The 10,000-nt window shown below is 44.1% G+C and overlaps 1 protein-coding gene across 1 annotated transcript in view; it reads right to left on the bottom strand.

Annotated features, from left to right (window-relative positions):
- LOC138032279 (stimulated by retinoic acid gene 6 protein-like) overlaps positions 1-10,000 on the bottom strand; it is a 95,331-nt gene that overhangs the window by 84,251 nt on the left and 1,080 nt on the right. The window lies entirely within an intron of this gene.

Genomic DNA, 10,000 nt, shown 5'->3' with positions numbered 1-10,000 from the left:
TTATATATATATATTTATATATATATATTATATATTTATTTATTTAGAATGAAGAACTGGAAATCCAACGATGTAGTCACAAGCCAGTACGAAATACTGACTGATCCATTTTGAATGAAAAACACATATGCCGGAGTGGGAATCGAACCCGCTTTCCCTGGATTTACATTTCAGGTGTGCTAACCACTGCATAATTTGGTATTTCTGGTAGCCTGTGAATCTTCTTCGGATGATCCGATGTAGTCCTGTTCCTGAATGATAAAACGCCGGGGAGCCCCGTGGCTAACAAATCACCTCTCTGATTGCTCTGTTTCCAGCAGGGTTGTCGGGATGGTGCAGTGGTTAGCACACCTGACATGTAAATCTAGGGAACGCGGGTTCGATTCCCACTCACGGCATATGTGTTTTCCATTCAAAATGGATCAGTCAGTATTTCGTACTGGCTCGTGACTACATCGTTGGATTTCCAGTTCTTCAATCTAAATATATATATATATATATATATATATAATAAGTTAAAGTGCTTCGAGCCAACAGAGATGCTGCGCCAGAAGGATCCCAAAGGATTCACAGTCCAAACCTCGAGAAGATAATTTAAAATCGTTAAAATATATACAGTAAAAATTCTAAAAATGATAAAAAATTTAATAAAAAACCTTTCGGTCTGTAACCTTCATCAGTTGCAGTGCCTTATATATATATATATATATATATATATATATATATATATATATATATATATATATAGAGAGAGAGAGAGAGAGAGAGAGAGAGAGAGAGAGAGAGAGAATAAAGATGAATTTCTGGAGTCGGACTAGTTCAAAAACATTTAATTGCTACTCGGAGTTGCATGCTTCTAATGAAGCAATCATCAGGTAACTGACAACAATAACGGTCACATGTAAAGATATACAAATTTGAAAGTGGGGAACAATGCTTACTAGCATAACGTGTCAAGAAAATTTGTATATCTTTACATGTGACCGTTATTGTTGTCAGTTGCCTGATGATTGCTTCATTAGAAGCATGAAACTCCGAGTAGCAATTAAATGTTTTTGAACTAGTCCGACTCCAGAAATTCATCTTTATTCACAGCTCTGGTTTAACCATCGAGCACTTTTAGAGCAGATGAAGTCTTCAGTTTTTCCACTGGCAGTCATATATATATATGTGTATATATATATATATATATATATATATTATATATATATATATAGGGAGTCTGTAAGTCGATTTTCTCGTGGAACAGTGCTCAATACGTTAAAGCAGAGCGGAATAAATATTTTAACAGGAAAAAAGGACGCAACTACATTTCCCGACAAGCCTGTTTCGTGAATCGCTTCACTCTTTCATTAAACCCCTGAAGAGTGAAGCGATTCACGAAACAGGCTTGTCGGGAAATGTAGTTGCGTCCTTTTTTCTCTTAAAGTATATATATATATATATATATGTCCCACATGGGTGGGACATTTGGGGTGGCTTTATAAGTTTAACCTCCATCGCAGACATCAGCACTGCACTGATGAGGCCTAGGCCTTTTATCAGTTAATAGTTGGGCTAACCCAGGGCGAGGCCCTATCAGTCTGTTTTTTCGTTCTCGCTTTCACTTTTGGTATCGCTGCTTTGACCTTTGGCCCAGCAGTGTTATGTCAAGTGCTGATGTTGATCCCCAGCATAGCTGGGCTGATGATGTTTCAGATGATATGTCTGTCGTGTCTTTGGGTGGTCCTCCGTCTTATTCCCCGACCTGGTCGCCGTCCAAGAGTGTTGAGTCAATCTATGGAGGATGATTACATTATGAAAAATGAAGCCCGTCTTTCGGATTCCGAAAAGGATTGGATTCACCCGCTGAATATTCTTCGTGAGCGCCCTTGTACGGCTCACTTTGTCCTTCCTACTAAAGATGCGCCTTTGTCTCACGTCTTCACTGATTTTAATAATTGTGGCATTCGTGCAGCTGGTGTTAGGTGTTTGCAGCGCAGTCCTAATGGTTTTGTATCAGTAACGTTTTCTACGTCCGAGTACCGTGATTGTTTTCTTCGCCAGTCCTCGTTCATCTCTCGTCGTGCTCGTCGTAATTCTTCGTCATTCACTTTCGTGGTAATCTACGACGCACCTTATGAACTTCTGGATGAAGCCCTTTCTCATCGTCTTAGCCACTATGGCTCTGTTCATGGAATTCGTCGGTGTGGCCTCAAGGGCTATGATGGCATCCAAAGTGGTACACGTGTGGCTAGAATGGAGTTGTCTGAGTCAATTCCTTCCTTCATGCGTTTTGGTAGGAAGCTCCTTAGGATTAAACACGAAGGTCAGATCCCCACCTGCCGTAAGTGTCATTTGCCAGACCATGTTGCCAGAGCGTGTCCTAATGTCGTTTGTTTTAACTGTGACCAGCTTGGTCACACCTTCAGTGACTGTCAGAAGACATTAAGTGCAGCATCTGTAAGGAGGATGGTCATTATGCCATTGATTGTCGCATGTCCTGGTGGCGTCGCCCTGCCTTGGCTGACATTGCCGTTCCTGCAACTCCTGTGTCCCATCCTTCGCATCCTTCTACTGATGTGCCTCCTGCCGTTTCTCCAACTCCTTCTGATGTTCATGAACGCCCTCCGCCTGTTCCCTCGCCTCAGCCTTTGTCCGATGATTCTTCATCACAACCGCCTTCTGATGTTCCGCCTTCTTCTGTCCCACTTTCTGCGCCTCCCTTGCAGTCATCATTATCGCCGTCGCCGTCGTCTTCGCCTTGTTCTGGTGTGTCTTCTCCTCAGGATTCTCCGTCTCCTTTGCATTCTACGCAGTCTACTCAAGATTCCTCTCAGCAGTCTGCAGACCCTTCACAGCTCTCGCAGTCTCAATCGCTCTTCGAGTCTCCTGAGCCTCCCTCCGACCCTCTTCCGGTTCCTTCCCCTCCTTCAAGCGTTATTACTGGCACGCCCACTGTATCTGATTTGCAACTTGCCGCTGAAGTTCCATCACAATCTCCTCCTACTGTCTCAGATGAAGCCTTGGCTGCTATGGAAATTTCTGAAGTTAGTTCTGTTGTTTCGCCTCCCCCGTCTCAGAATTCTGTTCGCGCTTTTGTTTCAGGTGTGGCGTCCAAGCGTAAGCCTGCTAGGTTGGACCCTGCTGATGGTCCTCCTCCACGTAAGTCTACTACACCCTTGCCGGTTAGCTCTGGTAGGAAGACTAATAACCCTCACACTTCATGAACTTTCAAATTGTTTCCTTAAACTCAAGGGGATTCAGTAAACGTTTTCAGAAATATCTTATTGATAACCTTCATGCTTCGTACGATGTTTTTGTTTTCAAGAAACGCTTATTACTGATCCTGGAGTATTTTGTGCTTTTTCTAAAGCCTGGCGTGGGCCTTGTTTCTGGAAAACGAGCTGGCGTTTTAACTTGCTTTTCTGATTCCTTTTCGGGTATAATTAGGAATTGGAAAAGAGATGTATCTGGTAGGGTTATTAGTCTTGTTTTTGAGCTTGATGGTTTTAAGATTAATCTAATTAATATTTACGCGCCTACTAATCCGACTGAAAGGAAAGTGATTTTGATAATTTGCACGAGTATTTTTTGCCTTCTGACGCCGTTATTATCGCTGGAGATTACAATTGCTATGATCACCATCTTGACAAGTTTGGTGGGAACTTTGTTCCTGCTAAATATCTTTCTGTTTTTCGTTCGACTTTTTCTTTGTCAGATGCCTGGCGTAAGTTTCATCCAAGGCTGCGTCAGTGCACTTGGTTTAATTCTGATTTTTCTATCGGTTCCCGGCTTGATAAGTTTTTTGTTTCTCAGATATTTATGTGTGCGGTTGTTTCCTGCGAAATTAAACCTTGCCCTTTTTCCGATCATGATTTTGTCTATCTTTCTATCCAGTCCTCTGGGAATAATTCCCGTGGTCCTGGTTGTTGGAAATTCAACAACTCGCTTTTAAATGATAGCGCGTTTTGTGAATATATTACAACTTGCATTGATGATCTTTCTGGTTGTCTGCAGCACTTTCCTTCAGTCAAGTCGTGGTGGGATTTCTTTAAGCATTCTATTCGTTCACAAATTACATATTTTTCTAAGAATAAGCGCAGGGAGCTCTCGCACGAGCGCGTTCTTTTGGTTAATCGCATCATTGATCTTAAGCTTAAATTAACTTCTGGTGATTTGTCGGTTAGCTCTGAAATTCCCGAGCTCGAAAGTGAACTGAAGGCCCTCACCTTGAAAGAGTTGGATGGCTCTAAGGCTCGCTCCAGAGTTCAGTGGCTTGAAGAGGGAGAAAGGCCTACTCGTTATTTTTTTAAACTTCAGCGTGAGCGTGTTGAGCGTAATATTCTCACTTCTGTTCTAGATTCTAACGATGTCGAGGTTTTTACACGTAAAGAAATCGAGTGTGCACACATGCAGTTTTATTCAAGTCTCTTTTCTAATGAACCTATTGATCTTCCTTCACAACAACGTTGTTTAGATTCCGTGGAAAAATTCCTTTCTCCTTCTCAAAGTATCTCGTGCGAGGGTTTCCTGTCTAGTGGAGAGTTATTGAACTCCGTCAGAAGTCTTAATACCGGAAAGTCACCCGGATCTGATGGGCTGTCGGTGGAATTTTATTTATATTTTTGGGAGTCTTTGGGTCACCTTTTGCTTTGTGTTGCTAATAGATGTTTTGCTGACGTCGAATTATGTCCCACAATGAAGGGCAGTGTCACCCGCTTGATTTTTAAGAAGCATGGTGACGTCAAGCATTTAAAGAATTGGCGGCCCATCTCTCTTTTGAATGTAGATTACAAGATAATTTCTAAAGCGATTACTTTGCGCCTCTCTAAAGTCCTTGGGCACATTATTCACCCGGACCAGACCTGTTCTGTCTCAGGCCGAAGCATTTTTTCAAATGTTACCCTTTTGCGCGATGTCCTTGACTACATTCAACGGACTGATGAGTCTGCCATTTTGATAAGTCTTGACCAGGAGAAAGCATTTGATCGAGTAAATCGTTCTTTTCTTCTAAAGCTCCTTCAGGTTTATGGTTTCGGCCCTGATTTTTGTCGATGGATTTCCACCTTTTACAACGGCGCATTCATGCAAATTACTCTGAACGGTTGGCTCACTGATGTTATTTCCCTTGAGCGTGGGGTGTGTCAGGGGGACCCTCTGTCTCCCTTGCTTTATGTTCTTTGCGTGGAGGTCTTGGCCTCCCTTATCCGCAGCTCTCCTGGGATTAAGGGGTTTCTCCTTCCTGGTGCAAGAGGACTGCAGGCGCGTGTTCGCCTGTATGCTGATGACACCCCGGCGATCCTCAGAAATCTTCGATCCTTGACCAACCTTTTTGATTGCGTCACCGTTAATGAAAATGGTTCTGGCACCAAGCTTAATCGTAGTAAAACTGAAGCAATGTGGTTAGGGGCCTGGAGAAGTCGTTCTGATGAGCCACTTGGCCTCACTTGGGTTAAGAAAATGAGGATCCTTGGTGTCATCTTCGGCACTATCCCTACCGAACATTTGAATTGGCAGCCCAAGCTTGAGGAATTGGAGAAATCCCTCAATCTCTGGAAAACTAGGTCCTTGTCCTTGCCTGGCAAGGCTCTTATTATTAATATGCTTGGCTTAAGTCAGCTGGTTTACCTGGCCAGAGTTCTCACTCTGCCAGCCTGGGTCACTGCACGTGTTAATGCTTCGATTTGGCCCTTCCTCTGGGGTTCAAAGATGGAAGCGGTCAGCCGTAATACCTTCTTTTTGAAACCGAAGGATGGGGGTATTAATGTCATTAGCCTCCCCTTAAAGGCCCAGGCCTTAAGACTGGCGGGGATGGCTTCTGTTCTCAATTCTCCCGAGGATTCTAGCTTTTTTATGCTTAAGTACTTTGTTGGTCGCTGTTTATCTTGTCTGCGTACCGAATGGTTTTCTTTGCTCCTTGCTCCTAGCGCTGTCTTCCCGACTCCTTTTTACGAGGCTTGTTTGGATACCTTGTCAAGGGTGGGTGACAGCGCTCTAGTTTCTAAGGTTCTCTATAAGAAACTCTTGTCCGTTGAGTCATCCCCGCCAATCCTACATCGACAGTGGTCCCTGGTTATCGGGCCAGGGTTTTCTCTCGATGGTCACTGGTCTCTCGTCCGGGATCCTTTTACAGAGAATTTTAAGAATGATGTTATTTGGTTGATTATCCTTCGTGGCGTCGAGGTGCGCGATTCTCTCTTTAACTGGGGTGTTATCTCTTCTAGTCAGTGCGCCTCTTGTCCCCGACGTGAGACCATTGACCATTGCTTTTTAAACTGCGGTAGGGTCAAGAGGGTCTGGTCACATTTTGCATCTGCCCTCTCCCTGGTGCTTGGTTCCCAGTTTGCTATAAAGCTTTTAAGCGTGTTTTTCTTTCGCTGGTCCTCTGTTAGTTCTAAGAGGGCCCGCATTGCACGCCACTTGGTGAAATCCATACTCTACGGCATTTGGATCTTTCGGAATAGGGCCACCTTTCAAAACGGAAGAGAAGACCATCGAGCAATTATCTGTTATCTCCGTAATGATTTAAAACAGAGGGTCTTCCTGGATTCTAAACGTCTTTCTCAATCTCGCTTTCGCGATCTTTGGCTTCTGGACGGTTTTTTGTGCCGTGGAGAATGGACTTCCCCGAGTTATAATCTAGTTGTACATTTAAATCCTTGTAGCCTTTTGTCCGTGCGCTGTTCGCGGTGTCCGCTATCAGGGGCTCTCCTTAGGGAATTTGCGCTGTTCATGGACTCTACCGTTAGGGCCCCGCGCTCTGGCGGCTAGCTGCTTACTCCAGCTTTTGATTTCAATCGCTTTTTTTGTGCTTCCTCTTCTTTAGTGGCGTGTGTTTGTAAATAGCTTGTTTTAGTTTTTATTTGGAATAAAGGTTGTCTTTCACGAAAAAAAAATAGCACGTTTCATACCAGATTTGTGGTAGACTAATTGGCTTTTATCTTTTTTTGTTGGACCCTGTCCTAAGTACCTGCCGAGAGGGAACGGCGTGGGTCCTACCCTAAATTATTTTCGGTATGTCTCAGCCTACGCCTGTATCCGCTCTGTGGTCTGATATTGTTGTGAATACGCCTGTTTCTGGAGCTGGCCAATCTGATTCGCCCTCCCATATGGATACCAGTCCTGGTGGCTCTTATGCTGATAGAGTGACTCTTGGTGCTGTTGATTCCCGTCCAAAAGTTTCCAGTGTAGCTCCGCGTCGCAGGTCTTATTTGTCTTCTTTTGAAAGAGAGCCTTTTGATGTTTTGAATGTCATGACTGATCGTCCTGCTTCTGCATACTTCACACTCCCTGACAGCTCAGTTACGACCAAGCAAATCTTTGATAGCTTGGCGAGAGATGCCTTTCCTCCGACGTCAGTCCGTTGCCTTCAGAGATCCCAGAATGGGTTAGTAGTCCTCACCTTTACGAAAGAGGAGATCCGAAACAAATTTCTGCAGCAGTCGTCTTTCTTTGTTGGAAACCAGCCTAATGCAGCTCATCTTGCGGGCAGAGCCTTGTCTTATGTTGTTGTGTACGACGCTCCTTTTGAGTTACCTGACTCGGCTTTGACCTTCCGTCTGTCGAAGTATGGCACTGTTTACTCCCAGCGTCGCTCCTCCGTCCAGGGATTCCCCCAGGTCCAGAATGGTATCCGTACTCTTCGCATGTGTATCGATGACCCCATCCCGTCATACCTTCGTTTTGGTAAGTATCTTCTCCGTGTACAGTACGAAGGCCAGGTGAAGACCTGTAGAAGATGCAACGAGCCAGGTCATTTGGCCCAAGAGTGTCGTCAGATGCTCTGCTTTAACTGTGAAGTAATTGGCCATCATGCTCGTGATTGTCCTGCTGGGGTTTGATGCTGTATTTGTAAAGAAGCTGGCCACATGGCCATTGACTGCCGCCACTCTTGGTATCGCCGCCTGCTTTCGCATCATGATGCCGTTGATGCTAAGCCCCCGAGCCAGCCTGCTGCTGCCCCCCCCCCCCATCCCCCGTGGTTGTCCCCCCCCCCCCCCCCCACTACTCTAGATGCTGAGAATGCTGATTCAGGTGACGTGGATCTTGATAGCCCCCCAGTGGAGAATGCAGAGGAAGATTCGGCAGGGTCTGAGGACGATTCTCTAGAAGCTAAATTTGACAAGCCCTTGGCCTCGGCCCTTTCTTCTGGGCCTGCGCCTGACCTTTTAACTTCTCAAGGCCTCATCAAGGATGCCCCTGATGTTCAAGTTCCCGGAGTGCAGGGACTTTGTGGCTCACAAATAGAAGTCAAAAATGTTATTTTAGGAGGTTCTTATTTGGCTTTCCTTGGCGGTTGTGTTGTGATTGAAATAATAAGTAACTAAAAAGTTCGACGCAGTTTGATGTTGCTTATGGCTTTTCAGCCACCAGTGCTACACAACCTAAATGGGTAATACCTATATAACCTAAATTTAGATCAGTGGGTGCAAGCTATCTCAGATGATCATCCGAGTCATCCAGCCATGCATGCAACGTATTTAGGTCTAAGCACCCATTTTGAATAGTGCTGATAAACTGTGTCTAAGTCTAAACGCCCATTCTAAGTAAGCACCCATCTTAAATCGATTAGCTTTCAATATTGGTAATGGGTCTGTATTTAAATATTATAAAAATTCGCCTTCATTCAGCAGCGTGCTTAGATGGTGTGGTGGTTATCGATGATTCCTTACGCGTGGCTTACGGACTAGGTTCAACCTTTTTGTCATCTATGTCCGTCGATCACGTTAAACAAAAAATTCCTTTTTTTTTTCCTTTTTTTTTCCTGACGAGAAAATTTCTATGTATAGGGTAAACTTCATGTAATTGAAGTGAAAGAGGAAACGCATATTTAATGGGTTGCTTGGATGACTCGGATGATCATCTGAGATGGCTTGCACCCACTGATCTAGGTAAAGGTAAAGATACACGTTATTTAACGTCGGAAGTTCCTTTACTCTCTAGACAGTACTCTCCCAGGAAGCAGACGGTGCGCTCATTTTACCCCCCTCTTTCCATCAGTGCTCCGTTTTAAGGGTATTTAAAGCTACTCAGGCTACACTGAAAGGAAGAAGTCGAAACAAGGATGTGAGATCCGGGGATCGAACTCAGGACCTTATGCACCAAGGCCGCGCACTAACCGACTGTGCCACCCTTGCTCCTCAATGAAGTGTCAAATTTAGATTATATGGGTATTACCCATTTATATTAGATTGTGTAACACGGGTATTTCAGCAGCTTATTTTTCGTTGCTAATAGCTACTTTTTGGCAAAATTATTTCCATAGTTTATATTCTCTAATTTATCAATTGTTGTATATATTTGTTATCATATTTTCTTTTCGTTGATTTTAATTGTTATGCGTTTCATACGTGAGTCCCCGGTTTGGATACTAGGGACAACCCCATCCTACTTAATGACCATAATAAATTGATTGATTAATTGATTGATTCGTTCATTCATTCATTCATTCAGTGATATATTGGATGCTTTAGATTCTAAATATGTTTTATTTGATTTCATTTGTATTACTCAATTCCGTTTTTTTCTTCACACGCCCGCAAAAGCTTCACGCTTTAATCAACATCGTGTGCAACTAAAGGCTGGTTTTCCTTCCTTCCTTCCTTCCTTCCTTCCTTCCTTCCTTCCTTCCTTCCTTCCTTCCTTCCTTCCTTCCTTCCTTCCTTCCTTCCTTCCTTCCTTCCTTCCTTCCTTCCTTCCTTCCTTCCTTCCTTCCTTCCTTCCTTCTTCCTCCCGTCCTTCCTCCTTCCTTCCTTCCTTCCTTCCTCCTTCCTTCCTTCCTGTTCCTTCCTTCCTTCCTGTTCCTTCCTTCCTTCCTTCCTCTTCCTTCCTTTTCCTTCCTTTTCCTTCCTTTTCCTTCCTTCCTTCCTTCCTTCCTTCCTTCCTTCCTTCCTTCCTTCCTTCCTTCCCTCCTTCCTTTCCTTCCTTCCTTCCTTCCTTCCTTCCTTCCTTCCTTCCTTTCCTTCCTTCCTTCCTTCCTTCCTTCCTTCCTTCCTTCCTTCCTTCCTTCCTTCTCCTT

Source organism: Montipora capricornis, chromosome 14, assembly GCF_036669925.1.
Source record: "Montipora capricornis isolate CH-2021 chromosome 14, ASM3666992v2, whole genome shotgun sequence".
Classification (NCBI taxonomy): Eukaryota; Metazoa; Cnidaria; class Anthozoa; order Scleractinia; family Acroporidae; genus Montipora; species Montipora capricornis.
This window is presented reverse-complemented; position numbering and strand designations above follow the sequence as displayed.